We start from the raw sequence: 13,935 nt of genomic DNA, 5'->3' as shown, positions 1-13,935 counted from the left end.
GTAAACATTCAACAAACACGCACAAACTCGCATGATAATAATTCCGGAAAAAGATGGCCACTGCCGAATCATGCGAGCCGGAAAGCCCCCTGGAAAACTCGGATTTCTTTCGTCCCTTGTCCATGGTCAAGGAAGAAAATGGTTCCATCTCTTCCGAGGAAGGAGGTTCGACAGAATCAGAGCCCACCTTGCCGAGACGATCCAGCCTGATCAAGGATACGACCCGAAGGAGGTCCCGCAAGAAGACGGTCTCCTTCTCGACCTTCCCGGAGGAGCGGCAGATTTCTACCGGTGAGTTTTCAGCGCGCGTTGGCCGGGCCTGTGGCCCATTGACGTTGTGTATTACCAGTATCGTGATAAAATTGTTACGGTCGGGCAAAATGCTTGACACAATTTGTTTATGTGTATTTTACCCTTAAAAACACAGGCATGACAGGCATGCAACTTTTCCTCGGATCCGCTGATTTTCTCGCCTTTTTTACTTCTCACGAATTGCCATAACAAATTGAAAAAATACTGTACAAAATCTTGTAATTGTATGGTTTGAAGTTTTCGTGTTTTTTTTTTAAATTTCAAGTTGCATGGCTAAAAACGGCCACAAAAATACTAGTTCGAGTTCGAGGTTAAAGATAGTGGTACCTACCATGCCTACAATCTGGGTGACAAGTGAAATTATTGGTGAGCAGGGCTGAGTCGCAAATGTCATGCAGACATGGCAGATGCCATTTTGACAAAACTAGGAGCTGTTTTATATCTAACTCGGTCACACGTGCTCCGAACGATGGTGGTAATTTAATACCTTATAATGTAGACCTACTCATATCGCATCAAAGAGGGCACTGTACGATCTGTGGATTTAATAGAATTTACTAAAAAAGTAAAAGAAAGTCAGAAAGGCCAAATATCCACTACATGTCTTTGTTGTCAAATAGCATACACGGATTCATACATTTTGTACGTGTATTCAAAGCTAATGCTAGGGTTGAATATGAAACCATATCAAATTAACCCTGAATTTAAGAATATAGCCAATGTCAAAATATACCTTTGAGGATAATTTGATCATTATTCTTAGACCTTGAATTTAAATATTGTGAAATGAAATTTAGTTACGAAGTCTTGAGTACTGTGCAAATGAATACATTTTAATCGGCGGACGTACATGTATGTAACCCACCTACTTATATTCAAGCAATATACATTTTTTGTTTTAAAATGTGCATCACAAACGGCATGCCCTACACTACTGAAGTTGATCAATTCGTCATGTTGATCAAAACATACATGTACATGTACGTATATCGTCGTGTCAGTGCAAAAAGTTGTAACTGACAAATTTATCAAAATTCAGCTTTTGTGTTTGTTTTTTTAAGATTAATTTTACCCACAGATTATTACAGGAGAGTTCTATACAAAATATTGCGTTATCATGAAGTAATTTATTACAGTCAAAAGGTTGTATCTAGGTTACGAACCTGGACATGCAAGCAAATACGTTGTATCTCAAAAGTCATCGAAATTCTTGTTTTGTGTCGATGTGACACCATATTTATAAGTTAATATTTTGCATTTTTTTTTTAAACCAAATTATCGCCATTAGAAATTCGCCATGATTTTGTAAAAAAAAAATTAAGTAAGGGGAAAATACGAGAAACAAATGAAATAAATGGAAAATACGAGAAATATTAAACTAGAGACTTTACACTGAATAAGATGCTGCTGGGAACATTCTTGTAAATTATATAAGCAGGCCTGTTCAATTCTGAGATTTTTTTAGGGATAGAGTAAAAATATTTTGTGACGTTACCCGATTTAAGCCCTACGTGCTAAAGTAACCCAGCGTTATTGTCTGTTAATGCCAAAACATTGTATCTCGACAAGTTATGACATGTTGACAAAATAAACATAGCGCGTCGTCTCAAGCAAAAACATTGTATGCTGATGTCATTCATTTAAAAGTTCTTTTATCTTTAATCACGCGGGATAACAAAGAGTTCACCTTACTGAACATGATTGTTTCTGAATAAATTATAAATGGTATGAGGTTACATTATCTTCTGATGTAAAGCCCAAGTCCATCATTTGCAGCTATCCAAAAAAGTAACTGGCGTAATTATTTATGAAAAACATATTGGTTGAAAGATAGTAAGGGGACTAAACTCCCTGTGAAATTATCCTTTCTGGCAAGCTGTCATTTTGAAGAAATCAGCGAAAGAAGGCATTTCCAACGGTGCTTCTTAAGAAGCACCGTAGGAAAATTTAAATTAGTTGTTCGTTTTGTTATTCGGCGCAGCGCGCATTGGAACAACGCACGGGCGCGCGCAGTTGCTATAATTCGTCGGATCAGTGCGCGACATCGCGTAAAGCTGCAATTCAAAACAATTCGAAACATGATTTAGCAACTTTTGATTTTAAATTGACATGATTGAGATCCAAGAATGCTGTTTTTCTCGGAATATGAAGCTGAAGCTGAGCTGAAACTTTATCAAGTAAGTTGTTCAGTATCCTTCATTAGATTTTGAAAACTTTTATTGCTTCAAACGAACAAAGTGCACTAATTACAAATGATGGACTATAGCTTTAATGAAATGCACAAATTTAGCCAGCCACCGCAAAACTATTGATGCCCTTTTCTCAAAATGACTAAAAACTGAGTTACGAATACGATGTTTTTGCACTGACCCGACAATACCGGTAGGTCTGTATGAGAACCTGATAAAAATACTGCACAGAAGTGTGATTTCTCTGCAGCTACATTTTGAAATAAATCAACAGCAACAGATGTACACCAAAAAAACCCAACACCCCACACAAGTTGCACCTTTTACATTTATTTTCCATCGGTGGACATGATCAAATACCCTATTTGACTTGTCATTCCTCCCACACACAAGTGTCTGTCTCACTTAACGTCAGCACGGTGCGATGAAATAGAATTGATCACCACCCTGATAAAGGTTGAGTTCGATATCATGAATGCTGCAGACTTCACCTGCATCTGAATTACGGGGCTAGGACTAGCACTGCAGTAATACACATGTCTGGATGTGAAGTGGCTTGAACTGCTCCCATAGACACATGTGTGATTCAAGCCATAGCCATGTACATTTGTAATTTAGATCAGCCGTATCTTAGATCAGCCGTATTTAAAGGGAATGTACATCGTTGGCTTTTGCTGTAATTTTCAGTAATGAACAATTTGAGGGGTTAGTATAATCATGATAATTAATAGATCAAATATTGTTAAACTGACGTGTTTGAAGTTTTGTGTTCGAAATGCTGGAAAAAACAAGAAAAACTAAAATGTTCAAGAAGTCTGGTTCCTTGACTCCAGTACATGTAAAGATAAAATGGATCAATTTATAGATGCCTGAAAATTGTGAAGTAAGGGAACCTGTCTAGCTGGCCTTCACCCGTTCAGGAACATGTCACCAATAGCAAACAAAATTTGGACTGGAAAAAAGGTAAAGTTGGAGCAATTGTTGAAAAATAGTTAGGTTTTTCCAACGGTGGTCGGCCGACCACCATTGGAAATGTATACAAAAACACCATTTTCTTGAAAATGACTTCACACCAGGTGCCATAATTTTACAGGATGTTTTAGACTGTCATTTACCAACATCCTAGTAAGGTATTTTGTAAAAACTTGGTAATTTTATTTTTCGATGTTTGCAAATGATGTATGTATATTCCCTTTAACTTTTTACTTTTGAAACATGCAATCTGATCTTGTTGGAATGGGGACAGACAATCAGCCTCACAGCGTCAGTAATTTCAGAGAGAGGCTAACACCTTTTGATAATAATGTGACCAATCAATCGTCATGCACTTTCCAGTTTAAGGTTTCCATTTCAGATAGCCAAATATATCCTAGCTTGAGCCCCTGTAGATAGTGTTTTCATTGCATATTGACCTAGAAATTCCAGGCAGAATACATGTTCCCATAGTACATTCCCCTTATAAATGTGTGTATTAAGTCTGGGCCGCCTGTGCTTTGAGAGGTCAGTTGTAGTGATTGCAAACATTGACTTATCTGTAGAAATGTCAAAGATCAGTTCTATTTTATGTAAAATTTTGAGACATTTTATCATCACTTGATATTGTTGCTGGTATTCTGATATTGCTAAGCTAAATTTTCTAATGATAAAACAATCTTTTGGTGATATCAGCTCCTGACTTGAAACTTGGCAGTGTGCTTTCTACGTACATTGTAGCAAGCCCCTTTAAACCAGGAAGTACACACTGGCCTACTGATATGTGATCAACCACAGGGTGTCAGGAAATTAAAGGGAATGTACAACATTTGCTTTTGCTGCAGTTTTCAGAAATAAATGGTTATGTAAGATGAACCGGTGCAATTCATAGACTTTGGGGAATTGTAAGATCATGAGAATCAGTCTAGCAGGCTTGTAGTCTTCACAGGTGTGTAATCAAATGCAGAAAACGCAGGCGAACTAAAGATGAAAAATTAGGAGCACTTTTTGAAAAAAAAGCCAGTTTTCTCCAACGCTAGTCGGCCGACAGCATTGATTGGAAAAATACACTTTTTCTTGAAAATGTCAGCACACCAGGAGCCGCAACTTTACAGGATGCTTTAGACTGTCAATCCCTAACAATCCAGTGAGATATTTCGTGATAATTTGATCATTTCGTTTTTTGATGTTTGCAAATGTTGTATCTTCCCTTTAAAGGAGAAACAGGCATGCAACTTTTCCTCGGATCTGCTGATTTCCTTGTTTTTTACTTCTCATGAATGCCATTACAAATTAAAAAAAACTGTACAGAGTTTTGTGTGTTTTGGAATTTCCTCATTTTTTTTCTAAATTCCAAGTTGCATGCCTGTAGAATTAGAAAGCATTATCATGGCAGTCGGTCATAGACAGGTTTCACAGATGCCGCCATCTTTGTGAATCAGGTGATAATCTTACAGGGCATATCATTGAAAATAGGGCCTACGTCCATCATGCCACTGAGTCGTGCTACATATAACCATACCGCACGGCCACGGTCCATACCGCACGTCCACGGTCCATACCGCACTCCGCGTATTGCGCTATTGTAAGCCTATGCGACGCGATAAGTGCTGCACAATTCACTGTGAATTCAAAAGTTGCGCGTACCAGTAAGGTTGCGTGTTCCAACTTTACTGTGCGTCAAGTTTGCTTGAAGATAAATTCGTTATCGCGCTCGCGCTCGTGGAACACGGAAAATGTAGTGCGTCTGTGTCCTACATACCACTCGGACACAGACGCACTACATGTACATTATTCCGTGTTCCACTCGCGCTCGCAAGATAACTAATATTGTACAAACCGTATACATACATACTGTACGTACATCAATTGGTTTGGAGTGTATGGGTACCGCGAACTCTAGGTGGCGCTTTTTAACCAGTCTTTGGAGGAGTAATCACACTGTATGCCCGCATCGGTTTGTGCACATTCAGGTACAGAGTACCTACGACTAATTTTAGCCCGACGAAGTCACCTGAGCATCAGGTGTGTTGGCCCAAGTCCTCTTATTCTTAAAGATTGGTCAAATCTCGTCCCAAAATCCTGACTTTTTACGCACAAACGTGTATATGGACCCTTTTACTGAAATATGGGAAGTGTGATATGAAAGTATAGGAGCTCTGCCCATTGCATCCTGAGATAGTTTGAACTACGGTGTACGAACTGGGGGGGGGGGGGGGGGGGGAGGGGCAGCATAAACTGTCCCATTATAACCTTCCAAGTCTGGCGGCTATCCTTAAAAAATTCTGTGTACACACAGCTTTGTAAGGACGCATGTACTGCAAATAAACATTCAAGAACACTCACAAATTGTATCATGTGTTATGTGTACATAATGCGCAGAATGTGTACACAAGTGATGAATGTAAATATACACATATGGATATGCTTTACCTGTTGGAAAATACATGGCCATGCCAGACTACCGTTCCATGTTCATGTTGGCCCTATGTTTCCACAAACTCATACACGTACCGTACATGTAGGCTGCTTACACAATGTACATTTGGTTACCAGGCGATTGTTCATCACCCTTAAGTGTTTTTAATTTCCGGTCACCGCTGTCTGGGCTATTTTTAGACAGTTGATGAATTGTAAACCAACTTATCATATAAATGTGACGTACATACCTTATCAAATATGCTTCGGTATAAAATTCTAAAAAATGTAAATAAATACATTTGATTCATTAGTCTTTGTCATTAGATCAGAAAATTGAAGAGTCCCTTACCCCATACACGTATCATGTTTTGCAAGTGAAAATTCCTTCTCTACGTTTCAAATATTCCGTTTTTGTTCTCCTGTGGATACCAAAGCGAAAAAAACATGTGAAATTTAAAGGTCAGTGTGATTATGTTTCTGTAATGATCATTGATTTTTGTTTGCGTCACAGTTCCCCTCAGTGCTTAGAGAGTAAAACTGCAGGATTCTCGTAGTACATGTATGTGTACATGCATCGTTGAATTTTACGATTGCAAGTTCGATTAATGATCTCGGGTGATTGATTTGTGATGTAACTTGCGTCCTGCGCGCCGATTTTGAAGTGCGATAGGTTATCGGTCCAATTACGAGCGGACTGAACCTCTCCTGGTTCCCTGCTGTATATTGTGATACAAAAATGTATGTGTGGCTATTGATAACCAGTGATATGAGAGTTAACTTCTAAAAGTTGGTTCCAAGTATGTTGTTCAAATGACGTTATTTCCTACTGACCATCCACGTGCATCAGCATTTTGAGCGTCAACTTGCATTTATACCCGCATCAGCTGCGTTGTACATGTATTTCGAACACATGTCGAGCAAAAAGCGTGAGTGTTTGGAACATTTTCAATACTGCGCAATGCGTGCTTGATTGCGTAAAATACTCAAAATTTTGCAGTTCTCCTACAGAGATGGCCGTCATTGAGCGAGCCCTATAATTGACTAGCATACAGTCCATGAAGGCAAAGCTGGGAAAATATATCGTAGTTCTCAATCAAGTGGTCCATTTGCAAACCCCCCCCCCTTACAAATACAGCCCTCCCCTGCCCTCAAATAAATAAATCACTGTGAAAAATATGATTTGGCCAGAAGCTTTCTTTATTGGGGAAGTGATCAGGTGGATTATGTAGATTTTTACAATTATTGTAGACTCTTATAATTTACTTTTGCACATCAGATGCAAAGAATTTACTCAAAAACTTTTGCATGTTGTGCAAGTGAGAGCTATTTCAATGGAAGACTTTTGAGACATTGGTGGCAGCAAACACACCGGTCCTTTTCAATTGTTTACGTCATATTTAAGCTAAAGCGCGCATGCTCAGTATGATGCAAACAAAGGAAAAGGTGTGTTTGCTGCCACCAACGTCTCAAAAGTCTCCCATTGAAAAACTTATTTGAAATGCAACGACAAGATAAGTTTGCGGTAGCACCATGTGAATAAATCTCTTTTGTGAGTATGTGTGGTTCTGAAAAGAACCGGAGGGACTCTGAAATGCAACGCATGATACTTGTACAGAGGTGAATTACATCAGTAACCCAAGTCAGTGTTTCCCCTGCCCATTCAAACGTGAGGTGGCCCACCTCGCTACTTTCAGTGACCACCTCGCTCAATTTTTGCCAATATCACCACCTCGCTGTGAAGATTTACAATAAAGGTATATCAATTGAAAAAATATCATTTTGTGTAATATATGAGCGTTTTCCTTAAATACCTCCACGTATCAAGAACTCACAGTTTCGATGTGTTTTTGGAATCATCGCGCATTTCTGTGAGTGCTGCATTCTTTTCAGTTTGCAGACTGTTAATTTCATTTCAATCATCAATTTGAATTGTTACCACCTCGCTCAGTTCATTAGCCAGGGGAAACACTGACACAAGTGGATGGAGTACATTTTACTAAAAAAGTAGTCATCAAATGGAAAGTCAGTTGAGGAGGAGAACTCCCATTGTATTGAATTTTTAGCCAAAGTCAAGCCTCGTAAAAGTGTCATTGTTTCTGAGATCACGGAGATCCAGCATGAATTGTCGAAACTGCAAAACTGAAATTGTCCTCGATCTTGCCATTATTGAGCGGTTTGAGCCATGCAGTCATTTTAAGTTCATTTACGAAACTGCTCCAGGGAATTGTCAACGATAATGATGACATCCTGGACCTATGAATGAGCAGTTGATCTTACCGTAGAGCTTGATAAATTTAGATTTTTGGTTTTTGCAGACAAACTGTGGCAACAAAGTGCGGCAAGATTCGTCATTTTGGCAGTAAAGCATTGAGGATATTGAATGCTTACCTTGTTTTCTGTTAAAACATTTCGCTTTGGAATTTAATGTAAACACTAATGCCTCATTTTTTTTTTGATATGTGATGTTTTTATCAATAAAATTAATAACTTCTGTTGTATGGTGTACTGTTACAAGTATGACTTCTGTTGTGGTGTACCAATAACCAAAATTAGACATTTATGATACAGTAGAAGAAAACAAATTTTCATAGCAGATTTCAGACCAGATTTGAATTTGTCCTGAAGCATTCAGATTGATTCTTAACCCTTCTATGCAAACATTCTCTGCCAAGTTGTCCTTGCAGTCAAAATCAATCAAGTGACTGTTTTTAACAATCAAGAGCTCCCAGCCTATAGAGCAAGACTGACTGGCTGTGACTGTTCATGTAACTTGATAAAGCTACTTTGACTGTTGGTGATTGATAAGCCAGCTGTGCCTACCACTTGTCCGTTTTTGTCTGTTGACTGAATTTGACTAGTCGCAGTGCTTCACTAGAAATATGATCTAACTGTTGGTAACTAGCCTGAGTACAAGGCATGGCAGGGGAAGAGGATTGATTTTTTTGACTGTCTGTGACTGTTCAGATAGCAGGAGGGCTCTACTGAATTAAAAATCCAGATAAATGTACAATACGTGTATGTAAAGTTGTAAAAAAAAATTACTGCTGAATATAAAAATATTGTACAAAGTTCCCCTGTGCAATGAAGGATTAAAAATTTACTGTGAAACAGTCACAAGTATAAAAGTACATGTACATGTGACCTTTTTTTCTTCATAAAGTTTAATACTTGTTATAGCTATATTATAATGTAGGTAATTATAAGTAAATTTGAACAGGTAGTTACTCCATGAAATTGAAGCTGATGGCATGATTGTCTAGTCACGGCCTCTCCTGGGTGAGTGCATTGGAATGTAAATCAAGCCATACATGTACAGTCCGAACAAAGCGATAGTGTGCCCATTCTCCGTGCACACACTGTATTTTGCAGTTCGTGGCATCTTCGCAGCGACGGTGAAAAACAGACCATCCAGGGATTTGACTCCTGACATTTCTGGGGCCGTTGACGATAGACCACATTCATTTGCTGGGGCTATATTAAAATCGGATTGCCGCGGTTGATTGAGAAAATATCCCCACCTAATCTGGATTTTAAAGCGGTCGTTCGATCGCGGAATTTGTTTTGCGTGTGAACGGACAAGTTTGCTTACTCTGTTTTGGGCAGTTGTTTGTAAATACCGTGCAAAATGGCTTGAAAAGAAAGAGTCTACTTCTTTGCAGTCCTTTGCTTGTCAAGAACACATTATAATAAATAAATGTGACAGAAAAATACAATGTACATACATGTAAGTAGCAAAAAAAAATGTAACACTGTATACAATGTAAAAAAAAAGGAAGAATTTGACTGTATACATTGTATACAATGAAGTATACATGTACATTATATACAATGTGTTTGAAGTACATACTGGTACAATGTATGTTGATATACATGATATATAATTACGTACATTGTTTGTTTGTTTTAATTTCCACTCATACAAAAAGTTGTTACACAAAATGATAGAATAAACAAAGTAGGGTAGGTTATAAAAATTCAAATGTTGTATCAACAGTAAAATAATGGTATGAATGGGGTGACATCTGGGAGAAGAACAAAGCCTTCTGTAGAGGAGCACCCAAGACTGTTGTCAAATTACAGAAAGAGTAAATAATAGCAGTAAAAACTACTGTGCATTGTAGCTTTGAGTGTGTTTGATTAAATCCCTAGTTGCGTATGCTTCTCAATCCTCTCCCGTCCCGTGGGTGTATTTGAGTAAATTCCACGCGTCCTTCGCGCCCATGCTCGGAAATGCGAGACATCTGTCCTCCTTCCCCCATCCGATGGACGTAAATCCAAAGTCTTACGAGAGGATACATTTCTATTTTATGTCATCCGTGCCTGATGATGACAGTGTATGATTAGATCACCAATTCTTCTTGTTCTATCTTGCCGTCGGATACAATTTTCCAGGGTTTCCTTTGAGAAACTTGTGCTTTTTTTCAGATCGGCAGATGTCTCTAATACTGCCTGTGCCCGGGGTCGATTAAAATTGGCCCAAAGCCTCCGTTGACCATGAGAAAATCAGATCATATTTGATTTTTATCTTACTGGATATAACCAAACTGACATCACAATGCTTGCATCTCATGCCAGATGTCATGCTGGTAGTATAAGCTTGTTAAAAATATGAATAGTGTATTGAATTGTACAAAGTTGTATAATTCAACACGGAGAAAAATTTCAGAGTGACTTTTCAGAATAAACTGAATGTGTGCATTAGTGTCTTTAATGGTATGTTTAAGAAAGTGTCTCGAAACGTGAAACACTTAAAATGTCATTTGACAAGGTTTGTGTAACGCGCGCCTGAAATGCTGCGCGAAAACAAAAGGTTTTTACGTTTGTCACCCAACCAAAGACAGTATATATAAGGGAAACAGAAAGAAAACTCAAGAGAAACTTCCAATTATATTGAACAAACTTTAATTAAGAAAATAAACCCCCAAAATAATAATAATCAAAAATTAATATTATATACAAATATTAATTTGAATGGAATGGGTTATAAACAGCATGATACAGAACATGTCGAGTGTTTGTCAAGTAAGCATACATGTATGTATGTACTGTACATGTACCGGTACGTGTACGTTTTTATGCGCATCAATACAAGTTCAGAAATTGAACTCGAGTAGTGTGTAAAAGCAAAGAACAAATTGGAATTATTAATTAATGAAGCTGATAGGGAGCATTTCTTGTGAATACAGTTGATTGTTTCCGACTGGTCAAAGCCAACTATGTTAATTTTTTTTTAGCAGGTGGTACCTTTTCTTTACAGGCATGCAACTTCTCCTTAGATCCACTGATTTCCTCGTTTTTTTACTTCTCATGAATGCCTTTTCAAATTGAAAAATACTACTACAAAGTCTTGTGTGGTTTGGAATTTCCTTGTTTATTGTTTCTAAATTCACAGTTGCATGCTGAATTCTGCTCAGCAACTCAAATTTAATAGGCTCATGCAGTTCACTATCTTTCAATATTTCAATGGAAACAAAATCTTTTCATAATCGACCCAAAATTTGACACGACTTATATATCAATACAAAAAAAAATCATTTAAACAATGAGTGTTGCCATGGGTGATGGTTACTGTACAGTAATTTCATCAGCAAACATGTGACCTCTCTATTTGAAGAAAGTTAAGCGAAATATGCTCAGCTTCAGCATAAAAACAAACAATCGTGTCGTTAACAAGGTCAGTGACATTACCATTCTGGCCAACAGTTACATGTACCGGGTAATTGACTTAACGCTGATCACCACAATTAAATTACGTTTCTCCTCATTCTGCAGACCTAAGCCCCCCGTCCCCCCACCTTGCATAATGCCCGCATGGGTTGCGTAGGCACCATCGCTTGACCTTTAAAGCAACGAGGGTTAGCCGGCAATTTCAGAAATTTAATTGAATTTCACCCCCCATTTTTTCCCCCTCTTCTTGGGATTTTACCACGGTTTGATCGCTGGGAAATAAAAAAAGATTGAGTACGAAGCCACAGATAGATGTATTTGAATAGGATAAGACCGGCGATGTAATTTGATTGACTAAGCCATGCCTTCACTGAATGCCGCTTATATTGGCGTACACATTGCACAATGTAATGCAGGCTACGTTGTACAGCGCACTATCATACACGTTCCATACTACCGGTACGGAAAGCTAAATTCTTCTCAGTGTACAGTGAATGATTCAGCTGCTTGCGTGCATTGCAAATTTTGTACAGGTAGCCTCTTCGTTAAAGGTTGTCTATCCCCCTGTCATTGTGAACTGAGGACAACTATCGTCAATTTAAGCGGTGGACTGCGTGGGAAACCTTGGGTTATTTGTATTTGTACAGTATCCCTGTGTGATATCTGATCAGGGTCATTCCACCGGGGTGGGAAGCAGCGCATGTTACATCCATATATTTGGTTATATTACTTAAAGTGTCCATGCATTCTAAACAATTGCTCAATATAATATTTGTCTTAGGGTGTTTCAGTACTTGAGAAGGTTTGAAATCATTCGAAAGTACTGTACTTTGACAAAAATATGAGCAAAAATGTATTAATTCGGACAAAACATTGACACCGTGTCAATGTTACATCCAAATATTCTTTTTTTGCCATTTTTTACACGTATGTAAAATATTACCCAAACTGACATTGCTATTACAACTGGACACCTAAGCACCAAGAAAAGCTTTTGTTTTGGTATAGTCAGGGTTCAAATATAGCAGAAACAATACCTCAAGTGTGGATGTAGCGGTGTAAAAATCACTCAGTGGAAGTGTGACATTTGCGTTTTACACTGTGTAAATGTTACATCCACACAACCAAGCTATCATTTCTGCTCCATTTGATACCTGACTACCATAACAAAAGCTTTTCTTACTGTGTTGCATGTATAGTAAGAAGTACGCAAGTGAATTTGGGTAATGTTTCGCAGAAATTAAAAAAAAAGTACAAATGTCATGTTTGGACGTAACATTGACACGGTGTCAATGTTGCGTCCAAAATGACATTTTTTGCTCATATTTTGGGCAATACATTGAAATCATTTCAAACTTTCTGCAGTCGTGAAACACCCAACAACAAATATTATGTAGAGCAACTGCTAGCAAGGCATTCATGCTTTTCTTAATAATATGGTCATATGTCACACATTGTTCCCCAACCCGGTGGAATGACCCATAAATGAAAGGTTGATACTGGTACATGTACAGTGTAGCTGGTTATATGTACAACCTTCACACGTTTGCCTGTATTCACGGTATTTTATGTATTGCTTTTAATACAGTGTACATGTACCTGCACTCTTTTAACAACATTTGCATAATTCTTATCTCGTGTAAATTTTGACAAGAGTGCGCTTTTGAAATATTACTTGTACACTTGTAATTTGTAGTGGATACGGTACTGGACAATGTGGACGGTACTAGACAATGCTAGTTGCTTTCTGAAGTGTCTTAATACAAGTTTCTATGTTGAATGACTCATGTTGCTATAGTCATTTTCTCTTTGAAAGGAAAGAGTACCGGTAACGTAAAATGTACCAAATACACTTGAAATAAACATGTGTACTTGTTTTATTATTTATTCCTGATGTTGAATCTACTTCATTTTAGCATTCTAATCAAAGCAAGTCACCACTTTGCATTGTGGTGACCAAATATGGAAGTACCGTAGCTGTACATGTGCGTGTATTTGTCATTTTCAAAAAAAGAATCTTTGTACGATGAAAATTGTCTGAAAAGAGTGGCAAGGTCATCTGTTGTCTTCATTTATGCATGAGGGTGAAATTGATGCGTAGGGCACGGAATTGATTCAATAGATATGAACTCCTTTGACTTTGGGAAAAGCTTGGGAGATGTCTACATGTAAATTGCATTTTGTTGTCCGGGACTCTAGACATTGTCAGTCACTACCGTGCAGTTTACATGATCATCGCGTGCGAAGGAGAGCCGAGGAGCACGGTTTCCATGACACTTTATAGTCACATGATGTTTGCCCATTGAGGGGCTGATTGTTTTGGCAAATGTAAGGAAAATAAAAAAAAAATTGTGAAGATGATCTATTGTCAAGG

The sequence above is a fragment of the Patiria miniata genome, unplaced genomic scaffold (assembly GCF_015706575.1).
Source record: "Patiria miniata isolate m_02_andy unplaced genomic scaffold, ASM1570657v1 HiC_scaffold_19, whole genome shotgun sequence".
Classification (NCBI taxonomy): Eukaryota; Metazoa; Echinodermata; class Asteroidea; order Valvatida; family Asterinidae; genus Patiria; species Patiria miniata.
Note: the sequence above shows the minus strand (reverse complement) of the source record.